This window comes from Amphiura filiformis, chromosome 3 (genome assembly GCF_039555335.1).
Source record: "Amphiura filiformis chromosome 3, Afil_fr2py, whole genome shotgun sequence".
Lineage (NCBI taxonomy): Eukaryota > Metazoa > Echinodermata > Ophiuroidea > Amphilepidida > Amphiuridae > Amphiura > Amphiura filiformis.
The window spans coordinates 10,143,991-10,158,733 of record NC_092630.1 but is presented as its reverse complement, the minus strand read 5'-3'; positions in this window follow the sequence as shown (position 1 = coordinate 10,158,733).

The window sequence follows — 14,743 nt, the reverse complement described above, 5'->3', positions numbered from 1 at the left end:
ATCAATTCCAAAAGTTCAGTAGATCAGACTGGAGTAAGTTTAAAAAAACAATCAGTTTCTACTTTCTACCTGGATGATTGACAACATTCACAAATGTACCTAGCCCCTATGGTTAATCCCAGCACCAAACACTTTGTATGCTAACCAGGATTTTCCTTATGCTACCCCTAAACCTTCTGCTGACTATAACCCTAATCCTAACCCTAACATTAATCATGTGGAGAAAGGTGGTGATCGTTATTCAAAAGTTTTGCCCAGATATTTGTTCAAATTATTCTTTGAATGTTGGAGCTGTAAATTGTGCAACCATTTTATTTGCCAAGCATATTTTATTATTATTAACTAAGTACAATGGTGTACATTTTATAAGCTTTGTTTTTATCTTTCTTTATAGTTCTTTTAGTTAGAATGGTATGTAGTATTGGCACTACATGATATATATGTCTTTCAGAGAAAATAGTGCTTAGTTTTTATTGGAAGTCTTTAGGTATCTGCTACTGTAGTATATTATATAAAAACTCACTTTTTCAAAGATTTCACAGAAGCTTGCCTAAGTAGGAGAAACAGGGGATAAAATTATTTTTTTAGGATGAAGTAAGAGTCGGTACTTCTAAAAGCAGACTTGCCATAACGACATTCAACATTGAGGGTGTACATGTATTCATTACACCATACCGTCTTCATTTTATGTGTATTGTAAAAATCTTCATTATTTATTATACACATTGATGTTATCAAAACAAATTCAAGTCTAATGCAATATTACAACCAATTATTTTCTATTTACCAATCATACCAATCAATAATCATGATGCATAACACATCAATTAGGCCAAAAAAAAAATTGTTTGTTTGTCCTCCACAGCTTTGAAAGAGTACGTGCGGGCAGGCGTTTTTTTTTGTTTGTTTTTTTTTTTAATTTTTTTTTGGATTTGGCGTATTTCTGGACCTTGCTAGAGGTAAATGCTACAATCATTCATGGTGACTTTAAAAAAACCATTTTGTTTCTTTAATATGCAGTTAAGTTATAATTTGTGTTCATGTCATAGTGTTTTAATGATTTGGTGGACTTTTTTTATTTTCAACCATGAAAGAGGTTCAGAGATACTCCAAATCTGGAAAAAAAAATTGAATTTTACTTATTTTTATAAAAAAAATAAAAAAAAATTGAAAAAAAAAAATATTGGTCAGGCCTTCATCTGAGGAGCGGGCGGTGGAGGACAATCAAACAACTTTTTTTTTTTTTTTTTGGCCTTATGTTCAAACGAATTATAAAGTACAGGTAACTCAAAAAAAATTGTAATTCTTTCTATATTTTTCTTGCCAGTTCTCGTTCTTTTTTGATTGTCATTTAAAAAACCAGAGTCATCATTTACACAAAATTATGAAAACCTGCAACAAAAGTGATATTTTTATGTTCAAAAATCAACTCCGGTGTTAATATTGTAACGAAAATGGATTTTCGCTCATTCTCTAAAATTGGTTATTTGAGCTCGTGTGAGGCTTATGGTCTTATTTTTGTATTGTTACACGTACCTATCTCTCTTGGACTAGTTATCATGATTTTTATAACCAAATTTGATCAATTTTGATGAATCCTCGATTTCGATGTTCTGGTCATGCATTTTTATAAGCTTACTGAATGAAGAGTATTGTATTACTCACCAGTCACTGATTTTGTCGCCAGATTTTCAGGATCCAAATTATTTTATTAATAAATTAATAAAAGTTTACAGTAAAGCACAGGTGGAAATACTGTCAAAATAACTTTTATTGAAATCTGAAATGAATTTCAGCTCAAATTAATTGATTTAAAATGATGTGTTTCGTGCATATTTTCGATCTGGGAAAGTTTTGATTTGTTTACTAGTTGCCAGTTCTTTGTCGATTTGGGCTTAATTCTCTGAATCTAGTAAAGATTCTGTCAAATTTGCGGCCCCGGCAACTCGCTTTTTATTCTGGAGATCGACCCCGTCTGGGGATGTCTATGGTCGGATTCTCGCTGGTCTGGGTTTGCGCGGCGTTTGTCTTTCATGTTTTTCAGTCAATCAGAAACCTTTTCGGTGAGTGAGTTCTCGTGAGCAGGGTGTGCTGTTTTCTTGCTCACGAGAAAATACGATAAATTGCTCATGAGCAAGGAAAGTGATTTTCTGCTCACTCAACTCTCGTGTTGTGCGTGTTTTCGCGATAAATTGCTCACTATAAAAGCGGCTGCTCGCCAAAATTGCTCACTTTTTGGTTTGGCGCTGCCAGGGGCAGTCACGCCCTGGTCAGCTCTGTCACAGCAGATTTGAAATGAGACTCATCGGGCATTGGAAGTGATTGCCACTCACTGCCGTAGCCTCGCTTTCCTTGACATTGGTTCACTAAATTTCAGCTTCGATGTGGAAGACATTTAATGCAATTTATGGGAACTTTCAGCCAAAAAATGATGGTCAAAATGTAGCAGACGACATGCAGCCATGTCAGCAGTGTAAAGTGGGTTGTCATCTTCGAGCCTTTTTCAAGGCTAGCCTAGCTTTCTCCACTTCGTAGTTTAATAATTTTTGGTTCCCATGAATGCTTAATTGTCTCCCTCGAAGATTGGCCTATAGAACTGCACCATTTTCAGCATCTTTACAGTCACAAATCGTCATAAATCGGTAAGCTTAGTGGCCTAGGCTGCTGCCTTGCGACTTTTAAGCGCCTGTAGGTGGCCTGGAAAGTTTAAGCTTACTTAGGCTCTTGGGCCTTCTGCTTCACTTGGACATCTTGGTTCATCGTGACTGTTAAACAATGGTTTAATCATCTTAATTTAATTACGATAGAATATAAAAGGGGAAGTTCCTAGTCTTCAAGAAAGGCTAAGCTTAGCCTTGCATTATGATGTGCATGCATGCCATGCAGATGGTGGCTCTGAATTTAGGTGTTATGGATTAAAGGCACACTCGTGCGTTTATGAATTAAAAGGAACTTCTTGTTTATTCTATCAATTGCAGTTCTATACTTCAGAATCAAGGAAAGTACGTGGAAAATCTGCCAGTGACTTCAAAATTAATTAAATAGGCTGAAGCCTATTATTTTCTGAATTTATTTATTGATTTTTATATCACAAAGAAATTTGACTTCTGATTGGCCTAAATTGCTCAATTGCCAAACTGATAGACAAGCTGGCATCAGTCGAAAGCTCCCGCCATGAGTAATATTTTTAAGAACCAGTGAAATTCGCTCAATAAGAATAGTTCACCATTTTAGATGGCATTTCGTACAGTTTGTCTTTTTGTCCAGTTGTTCCAGGTTCCGGATTCTCAGTATTCACCACCGCGGCCCAGCCGCGTTACAAATTTTTGGTGGCAGCTTGTGTGGATGAACTTTGCTTCTTAGGAGAGTTGACCTTCTTCATCGATAGACCTAGACCTACCGAGTACTGAGAACGTCCGGAACAGCCTGGACATGAATTTCGACATTCCGTGGTAATTAGCTTACCTGTGGCTTCGCAGCTCTATTTAGCTTATGGTATTGTGTGTATACTGTTTCTTCGCCACTACGGTTCTACGCTACCCATGCCAAGTCTACGCTACCAATGCTATCATGGTGAGGTTTGTGTGTTTGTGATGTCAGAACTGAGTCTGAAATGCTTCAAAGCCTTTTGAGCGCCTGTATTCCTTGATGTAATTATGGCCTACAAATTGCAGCTTCAGAATTGAGTAGTACCAAATGACCAGTCTATCATTTTTTAATATGCAATGATGTAATTGCAAGTATTTACAACTGCACAAATGTTCTTCATGTTAACTTTTATCAAAGTTTTTATACTTTTAGTGTTGCCAGATGGCCTACATCACAGCCTCATCTTACATTATCTGGTGGTATAACAATCCTAAGGTTGGTAGACAACCCAAATACAAATTAAATAGAAAATCCTGTGTAGATGCAGGTGAGGCAGGCGCTGTAGCAGGGGCTGCAGGCGCAGCAACGTGTGATCCAAGCGCTGTAGCAGGGGCTGCAGGCGCAGCAGCAGGGGCTCCAGGCGCTGTAGCAAGGGCTGCAGGCGCAGTAGCAGGGGCTGCAGGGATATGGATACACGGTAGTATTGAACTGGTAGTAGTCATAAGGCCATGTAGTAACTAACCACCCGCCGTTCCCAGAGAAGGTGCTCGATTAAGGAGTGAGGAAGAGGGAGATATAGCGCCATGCCTGGAAGATGTATTTATTTAGACATGTGAAATTGTTGGAAAGGACCGGTCCGCTTTTACTTCACTGTAGCCAGGACGAGCAGGGTAAGCTCAGCAGCTAGTGGAGGTTTTTGTTGATATTTTTGATACCTCACTGTAGCCAGGACGAGCAAGGTAAGCTCAGCAGCCAGTGGAGGTTTTTGATCGCAATGGTTGCGTAAACGCATTGCTTGATCTGGTACTACGCCTTGAGATGACTACAAAATGGGTGGAACCTTAGGATGATTACAGGGAGACAGTGAGGAGAGTGTGAGACTGCTATCGTTATACTTTATTTACATAAACCGAGAGAGGTAAGATGTGGCTGTATCAGCTGTGCTGTACTAATTGTACAGTGCTGCTGGCTGGAAATTCAGAAGTGAGTGGCTACCAACCAACAACTGTTTTTACCAATTTTGATAGTTGCATCTTTATTGATTTCTTCAAATAGATCTCACCTGGGGTGATGAGGAAGTATACCTATCTTTCATCTGTATGCCTTCCTGGTGTTGCTGATCACAGCATCAGAAAGTTCTACAATGATACAATGTTGACATTGATTTTTGTGGTACTGATCACACTGCAAAATTCCGTACCAATATTTCTTCCACCTACCTTTCAGAGAGAGATGGTTTGGCTGCAATCAACCGTGATGGGCAACTTGATTTGATGGAGAAGAAAAGTCTAACATGTACCTTCAACTTTACAAAATAACTGCAAAATGTCATGTTTTATGATATTTTATTGTTCAACCAACTTTATTAATTTGGTACGGTACTACACATTGTACATGTACAATACATGTATGATGCTATCAACTTGACTGTGTTGATGTGAATTACAGAATGTACCATTGCTTTGCTTGTGTAAACAACCATCTTTACTAGTTGTATCTTTTCAGCAATGGTTCATCAGTCAGCATGTGGTGACGGTGGTTCTTCAGTCTTCAATGGTTCTTGTATTTAACCTGGAGATGGCACGCACCTGGGACATGTTGCAATGAGAAGTTTGACACTGGTATTACGGTATTTATTCTCTACCTTGGGCTCTATGTGGGATGTCATGTGAGTGATGGTCTGAACCTGTTCTGATGAGAGCCCTGTGCTAGCTACATGATGTGATGGGATGACTGCGCTACCGAGTGTGTATGGTGAAACTTTGATGGTTCTTCCAACAATACCAGTGTTAAATCTTTTCAAAGCAACATTTCCCAACTTGAGTCTTGACAGGGTGACTCCCACTGTGATTTGGAACTTGATTCAGCATGATGTCAGATGACAGGCTACCTGTGTGATGGTGTACCAAAACAAGCTGATGAACATATGTGAGACTGATAACCTGCAGAAGAAGACTATGCGAAGATTCAGTTAATTCAGCATGTAAAATTTGTAAATTCACACATCAAAAATCTTGCAAAAAAAAACAACTTTGCACACAATTTCTAATTGAGAAATAATTTATCTTTGAATTTTGAAAATTGGATTTTTGGAAAATGAAATTTATATGAATTTTGGTTATTTTGAAAAGCTCAGAAAGTGAAATACCGTACTATTATTTCTGATATCAAAATTGTGTGATGAATGGAAACATGTAAAGATTTTAGTTCATTCTGGATAATTGGAAATTCGAAAATTGATTGAAATTTTGAAACTTGAAATTTTGGAAGATAAAAAAACAACCTTTGTTTACATTTTGATGATTTTGAAATAGATTTTTGATAATAGTTTTGAATTTGATGTTTTGAAAACTTTTGATTATATTTCTGGAATAACTTTTTATACTTAACTTCAGTTAAATTTGAAATAAATTTGCAAAATTTAAATGATAAAAATAATAATAAAAAAAAAAAAATTTTCTTGAAAAAAATCAAAACAAAATTAAACTAAAACCAAATTGTAGAATAAGATTTTATACTATGTATTGTGTGCTCAATGTTGACAGAGATTGTCTTGCAAAGGTCTTCCTGGCATGCCTGGTGCATGGTGTTAAGTTTTCTTTAAAATGCTTCTTAAAGCAAAGCGCTGGAGACCTGGTTGAAATGTTCACGTGTCACAAGACGAATAATTTTTGGCAATGATGAGTGCACTAAAATGACTTAGGTATGGCATTGGTCGATCTAACCAGTTCAAATCCTGTGCATTTTTTTTTAATGAAATTTTGGCTTTTATTCAAATTTTTGGCAAATTTGATTCTCTTTTGAATGTTTTGAATTTTAATAATAGTTCACAATTTAGATTGTTCACGATTTTCAGAAATTAAATTAAATTTCGAGGACGAAATTCTTTTCAGAGGTGGGGGTAGTGTAACGAAAATGGATTTTCGCTCATTCTCTAAAATTGGTTATTTGAGCTCGTGTGAGGCTTATGGTCTTATTTTTGTATTGTTACACGTACCTATCTCTCTTGGACTAGTTATCATGATTTTTATAACCAAATTTGATCAATTTTGATGAATCCTCGATTTCGATGTTCTGGTCATGCATTTTTATAAGCTTACTGAATGAAGAGTATTGTATTACTCACCAGTCACTGATTTTGTCGCCAGATTTTCAGGATCCAAATTATTTTATTGCGCAAATTAATAAAAGTTTACAGTAAAGCACAGGTGGAAATACTGTCAAAATAACTTTTATTGAAATCTGAAATGAATTTCAGCTCAAATTAATTGATTTAAAATGATGTGTTTCGTGCATATTTTCGATCTGGGAAAGTTTTGATTTGTTTACTAGTTGCCAGTTCTTTGTCGATTTGGGCTTAATTCTCTGAATCTAGTAAAGATTCTGTCAAATTTGCGGCCCTGGCAACTCGCTTTTTATTCTGGAGATCGACCCCGTCTGGGGATGTCTATGGTCGGATTCTCGCTGGTCTGGGTTTGTGCCGCGTTCGTTTTTCATGTTTTTCAGTCAATCAGAAACCTTTTCGGTGAGTGAGTTCTCGTGAGCAGGGTGTGCTGTTTTCTTGCTCACGAGAAAATACGATAAATTGCTCATGAGCAAGGAAAGTGATTTTTCTGCTCACTCAACTCTCGTGTTGTGCGTGTTTTCGCGATAAATTGCTCACTATAAAAGCGGCTGCTCGCCAAAATTGCTCACTTTTTGGTTTGGCGCTGCCAGGGGCAGTCACGCCCTGGTCAGCTCTGTCACAGCAGATTTGAAATGAGACTCATCGGGCATTGGAAGTGATTGCCACTCACTGCCGTAGCCTCGCTTTCCTTGACATTGGTTCACTAAATTTCAGCTTCGATGTGGAAGACATTTAATGCAATTTATGGGAACTTTCAGCCAAAAAATGATGGTCAAAATGTAGCAGACGACATGCAGCCATGTCAGCAGTGTAAAGTGGGTTGTCATCTTGAGCCTTTTTCAAGGCTAGCCTAGCTTTCTCCACTTCAGTAGTTTAATAATTTTTGGTTCCCATGAATGCTTAATTGTCTCCCTCGAAGATTGGCCTATAGAACTGCACCATTTTCAGCATCTTTACAGTCACAAATCGTCATAAATCGGTAAGCTTAGTGGCCTAGGCTGCTGCCTTGCGACTTTTAGCGCCTGTAGGTGGCCTGGAAAGTTTAAGCTTACTTAGGCTCTTGGGCCTTCTGCTTCACTTGGACATCTTGGTTCATCGTGACTGTTAAACAATGGTTTAATCATCTTAATTTAATTACGATAGAATATAAAAGGGAAGTTCTAGTCTTCAAGAAAGGCTAAGCTTAGCCTTGCATTATGATGTGCATGCATGCCATGCAGATGGTGGCTCTGAATTTAGGTGTTATGGATTAAAGGCACACTAAATGGTTTATGAATTAAAAGGAACTTCTTGTTTATTCTATCAATTGCAGTTCTATACTTCAGAATCAAGGAAAGTACGTGGAAAATCTGCCAGTGACTTCAAAATTAATTAAATAGGCTGAAGCCTATTATTTTCTGAATTTATTTATTGATTTTTATATCACAAAGAAATTTGACTTCTGATTGGCCTAAATTGCTCAATTGCCAAACTGATAGACAAGCTGGCATCAGTCGAAAGCTCCCGCCATGAGTAATATTTTTAAGAACCAGTGAAATTCGCTCAATAAGAATAGTTCACCATTTTAGATGGCATTTCGTACAGTTTGTCTTTTTGTCCAGTCGTTCCAGGTTCCGGATTCTCAGTATTCACCCCGCTGCCCAGCCGCGTTACAATATAGTTTAAAAAAACTTGTGTGTAAGTGTCTATCTTCTTTTGATCATGGTAATAAGTTGATATGAAAAATGCTACCATAAAAGATGGCATATGAAGCTGGAATATGTGTTATGTACTACTCAGTTGTAATAAAAGTACTAAATATTGTTTATATGTTATCAAATATACAATTGATGCACAGACTATAAGATATTGTCAAAGTACAAAGTATTAGAAATACCAAAGAAATACTTTAATGCTAGTAGTATCATTGTCCAACATTATCGTCTCTTCGGTCGCAACACATAGTAGCAGCGTATGTGAAGGACAAAATATGTGTCCGAGAAAAACATGTTTGAAGGATATGTTACTAATATTCCTCCAATGTTATCTCTCAGTGACGCGATTCTATTTGAAATTGAAAGTTGAAGGCTTGAACTATTAAACTGTGCTCTAACTTGAAATAGTGTAACCATGGAGGTATATAAATATATTATTTATATACCTCCATGGTGTCATCATGAGGAACATCAGAGCAAACATGCACATATCAGGGTATATGTTCCATTTCTAATCAGTATTTTTTGCACTAAATGTTGCTATAATGTTGTGTGATCAACCTTGACAGGATAAGAGCATAGATTTCGATATGTTTCGTATGTACCCAAAATGCCTTCTCTGTACTGACATGTGTCATGAATGTATATTTTCTTCTAATATATAGTAGAAATAGTTTTTGTACTCGATACTAACATTAATATAATAGGTAGAGATTAATATAAATGTAATTTATAATGACAAAAGTACTAAAAAAATGCCAAATATATTAACCAGCACAAAACCGTAGAATCCATCTACAAGCATATATCATTCATATTCATATTCATATTCAATTTATTTCCATCAAAAATCACATACATAATAACAACAACAACTTTATATAAAAACAAGATGGAGGAGGTGCAACTAAAAGCAAAAGCCTGAGAAAATGTTGCACCACCTGACAATTCAATTAAACATTCAAAAAACAAACAAACATACAAACAAGACATGACAAGAGCGGTGGCCGAGAACACACACACACACAAAGCAAAAATATAAATATATGAGAAAAGAATCATTTACATTACAGACATTTGATCAATTAACTCATTCAAATCCGAACTCAAGGAATACCAGTACCTCACAATGAATGATGTTTTTTTAACGAAAGGGAGACAATAGACAAGACACGCTCCACAAAAACATTATTTGGAGTTTGAGCAGCTATATTACTGATACAGACGGCTGTACAAACATGTATTATTATAAGACCAACTTATTGTAATGTTTTGTGGAGGGTGTATGCCTTTTGTATCTTTTGTCAAATAAACCCTTGTTTAGAGGCATTATGCTTGTAGATATGGAATTCTACTGTAAACTAATAAAATGGTGTCTAATTTTGTAGTAGGTTTAGTTTTATATGTGAAGGAAGCAGCTGTTTTTGCCTTTTGGGGGGTCTGTTATATTTTGCCAAATAAAGTATTTTAAAAGAAAAGTAATTTGTCTGAATCCCTGTACTTTTTACGAGTGTTTTCATCTAAAGAATGACTATTATTGCTGTAGAGTGGTGCAGTATATCAAACTTACTGTGCATTTTTCTGGAAAAGCCAGAAATTGGCACAGATGTAGCTTTTGATATGCTTAACATATCTGGAGTAAGTGGAAAAAATAATTTCTTTTCAAGAAGGTAGAAAAGGTTATAAAGTTTGTACAGGAGTCACTTTCAAAAAATTGCTTGTATCTTGTTGAAAACCACACCAAACTACTTATCTGGTCATAAGGATTCGGAAAAAGTATAGTTTGACCTATCTGCAATTTGTGGTTCTTGAGTTATAAGCGAAATTATTAAATTATATTTTGACCTCCAAAACTTTTTAATTGACCCCTGCATAAACTTTGATGACCTTTTCCACCATCTTGAAAATAAATTACTTTTGGTCTTTACTCCAAATTTGTTAAGCATATCAAGAGCTACATCTGTGCCAATTTCTGTGCTTTTCGCCATTCTGCAGTACTATAACATAAAAACATCCCTTTTACAAGGTAAAAAGCAAAAGCAAGTAGTGCTACTTGTTTTTAAGAAACGTCGGTTGTTTTGTCTTTTTAACCCTACATTTTGGATGTACATATTAAACAGTTTTTAACATTTATTTTCCTTGGTTATGTACACTACTTGAATCTTTTTAAGATCCATTCAAAGTTTCCCTGCTGGTCAGTTGGTACTGTTTTAGTTTGCTTTTTTGCTCTGATTTTGGATTGTAATATTTTCAACCACATAACAAATTTTTCGTTTGTTTTTTTCTTCCTTGTTTCACTCGTATTAAATCTGGTCCTCGAGGTTCGGTTCGAGGCTAAACATGTTTTAAGAAAACCAATACGATGCAGTAGATAGCACATAAATAATGTAAACGGTATAAAACATACGGTGCTATCAGCAGTAGATAGCACCGTTTTTATGCCAACAATAGAAAACAATAGAAAATCTTTAACCTCAAAGAGGTGAGGCAAATTGCCTTTATTTCTTCGTTATTATCTCTTTTCATATTATTATCATACAATATTTTTGATTTGGGATTTCATATTCAATACATCATGTTATCATTTTACAGGCCTATACATATTGGCCTACATGTATTATTATCATACAATATTTTTTGATTGGGATTTCATGTTCAATACATTATGTTATCATTTTACAGGCCTCTACATATTGGGCCTACATGTATTATTATCATACAATATTTTTTGATTGGGATTTCATGTTCAATAATCTTACAGGCCTATATTGGGCCTACATGTATTATTATCATACAATATTTTTTGATTGGGATTTCATGTTCAATACATCATGTTATCATCTTACATAATGGGCATACAATGTTTTTGATTGGGATTACATGTTCAATACATCTTGTTATCATTTTACAGGTCTCTACATATTAGAACCTCATAGTTTAAGACCAGATTACATAACATTCCAGTACACTTTACCGTACTGCCAACCATTTGAATCAATGTCGATTCTTAACTTTCTTTTCGTGTTTGAAATTATTTGGTCAATGTTTTTAATTTCTTGAATAAATAAACTCGAAATTGGAATGATTTTTTTTTATCATTATATATGATTTTTGATTTATATATTGAATAAGCGCCTAAAATAATCAAAATATTTGATAAATTGTATTCAGATTTGTCAATATGCCATCCACAAATAACTTTTTCTAAACATATATTAAACACTCTAATATTTTGAATGTGGCATATAAAGGCTGAAAATTGCTTCCAAAACGATTTATTTTTTTATCATGTTATAAAGAAATGTTCATAGTTGTCAGTACAATTACAAAAGTCACAAATATCAATGTCATTAAGTTTCCATTTGTGGAGATTTCTTCTACATGGAATGAGATTATAAAGAACATTGAATTGAAAATGCCCTAATTTATTAATCAGTCTATTTCGGATTTTAAATAAAAGATTTTATTCCACGGCTTGTCTACAACTTTTAATTGTTTATCCCAGTATTGGATGCAAACTGGTTTCTCGAAACATGTACTTAAAATATTATATATTTCTTTTGTTTTGAGTAAGGAAATATGTTTAACTTTCTTGTTTTTTAACTCAACTAATGAACTGGGAATTCTCTCACAAGAATGTAACCTTTTTTCCTTAATTTGTAACTTCCAAGTTCTTGGGATTGCCTCAATTATTTTGTGAAGGTTAAATATATTCATAGGGCTTACAACCATTCGTGATAACTCTTTTAAATTTAGAAATCTGTCTTCTACTATGATATCTTTCAAATAAATAATACCGGCATTGATCCACTCTTTGAATAATAATATTTTACCTTTACATTTTACATGGCTATTTCCCCACAAAATTGTGCTTGTATTTACATTATAATCTTTCATCTTGTTTCCCTGCATATAATACCAAGCTTCCAATACATCTTTGTAGAAAAGTGGAAAATCCTTGTACACCATGTTTTTTACATCAGCACTCTTACAATTAAATTCAAGTATTAACGATAGCCCACCAAGTGGTTCAAACCAGTATTTTGATATTCTTTTCCAAATCGCATTGTCATTTCCATCTAACATTCTAGATACCCATTTTATTTTAAGTGCCTGTACTTGATGTTCAAGATTGATCATTTTCAACCCTCCTTGCTCCATGCAACCAGTAATAGTTTTTCTCTTTACTTTTTCTGTACCTGAACCCCAAAGGAAGGTAAATATGTGTTTATTAACTGTTTTAAAAACGTAATCAGGGACATGTATACAACTAGCATTGTACAATATTTGTGAAATACCTACTGATTTAATAATATTGACTTTACCGTAATATGTCAACTTTCTGGCTTTCCAACAATTCAGTAATTTTTCTAATTTTTTCATTTTTGGTTCCCAATTGAGTTCCTCGACTTTTTGTTTATTTTTACCAAAATATATTCCAAGGCATTTTACTGGATCTTCCGTCCATTTGATCTCTTTATTTAAACCAGGTGGTTTGTTTTTGCCTAGCCATATAGCTTCTGTTTTTCCTTGTTCATTATAACACCAGATACAGAACTAAATCTTTCTATTTCTTTCATGACATTGTTTGCAGAAACCATGTCATTAACAAAAACCGTAGTGTCGTCAGCTAATTGGACAATTTTAATTTGCAATTCAAGATCATTATTAAATGTGACACCTTTTATATTATCGTTATTTCTAATGCATGTTGACATATATTCAGCAGCCATAATAAATAACAAAGCTGAAAGAGGACATCCATGACGAATACCTCTGTATAGTTTAAACGACTTTGATAGCCACCCATTCATAGAAATGCAACTATTTATATTGGCATATATGGTTTTAACCCAGTTTAAAAATTGTACCCCAAAACCAAACTTTTTAAGACACGTTAACAAGAAGTTAATTTCTAACGAATCGAAAGCTTTTTGAAAATCAATAAAGAGAACAGCACATTCATTATCCATTTCATTACAATATTCAATAACATCTTCAATCATTCTTATGTTTTGACCAATAAATCTACCCTTAACATAACCACATTGATCAACACTAATTATTTTGTTCAGGACATTTTGAACACGTGATGCCAATACTTTAGTACATATCTTATAGTCATAATTTAACAGAGATATTGGACGAAAATTATCTAAATTATTTTTTTTACCCTTTTTGTAAAGTAAATTGATTATCCCTCTTCTTTGAGAAAAAGACATTTCACCATTTTCAAAACCTTCATTTAATGAATCAGTTACCATTTCTTTAATATCCTCCCAGAAACACTTGTAGAATTCTGAAGTTAAACCGTCACTTCCAGGAGACCGGTTTATTTTTAACAGTTGGACAGCTTTTGTACACTCATTTACAGTTATCATACCTTCACATATATCTGATTCTACATTTGTCAATGTTTCTACACGAGTATTATTGACATACGAGTCAATATCTTCATCTTTAATTTCCTTTGACTTATACAAATTACTGTAATATTCTACTGTTTCATTGAGTATATCATCTATATTCGTAATACTTTTACCATTTTTCGACTTAAGCTCCGTAATTAAATTTTTGACTACTTATGTTTTTCTAGGCCCATAAAGTATTTTGAATTGGTTTCACCCTCTTCATACCATTTTACTCTAGCTCTAATAATTGCCCCTTTTGTAATTTCTTTATATCTTTTTTCTAGTTTTGCTTTGGCTTCAATATATTCATTTTTGTATAAATTAGCATCTTTGTCCATTTTATTTTCGAATAGTTGAACATCTTTTTCTAAGTTTTCCAAAAGATTGTTTTTACATTTGGACTTTTTCTTACAATAATCAATAGTGAAATCTCTTATTTTTCTTTTACACAACTCCCATATTAGTTGTTTGGACAATTGCTTTCGTTCACCGTCCTTCTGGCATTTACTTATTACCTGTCTTAGATCTTGTTTGTAATTTTGGTCTTCAGTGAGTGATGAATTGAATTTCCAGTAACCAGGACCTGATTTTGTTGTTTTAATTTTCAATTTCAATGAAATTGCGTTGTGATCTGATTTTATGGAGGGTCTAATATCAGTTTTCTCAACATATTCTTGTAATCTTGTAGAAATTAACCAATAATCTAATCTTGAAGCTATACCTAGTGATAACTGACGCCAGGTAAATTGCCTTTTTTCAGGCCATATTTTTCTCCATATATCCAAAAGCTTCAAACGCTTAATCATTTTTTGCAAGTATTTACATTGTTCATAGTTTCCTTTGACACCTTTAGTATCTTTAATTTTATTTTGAACGCAATTAAAATCGCCTCCAACAATCATAGCATATTTTGCATGTCTTCT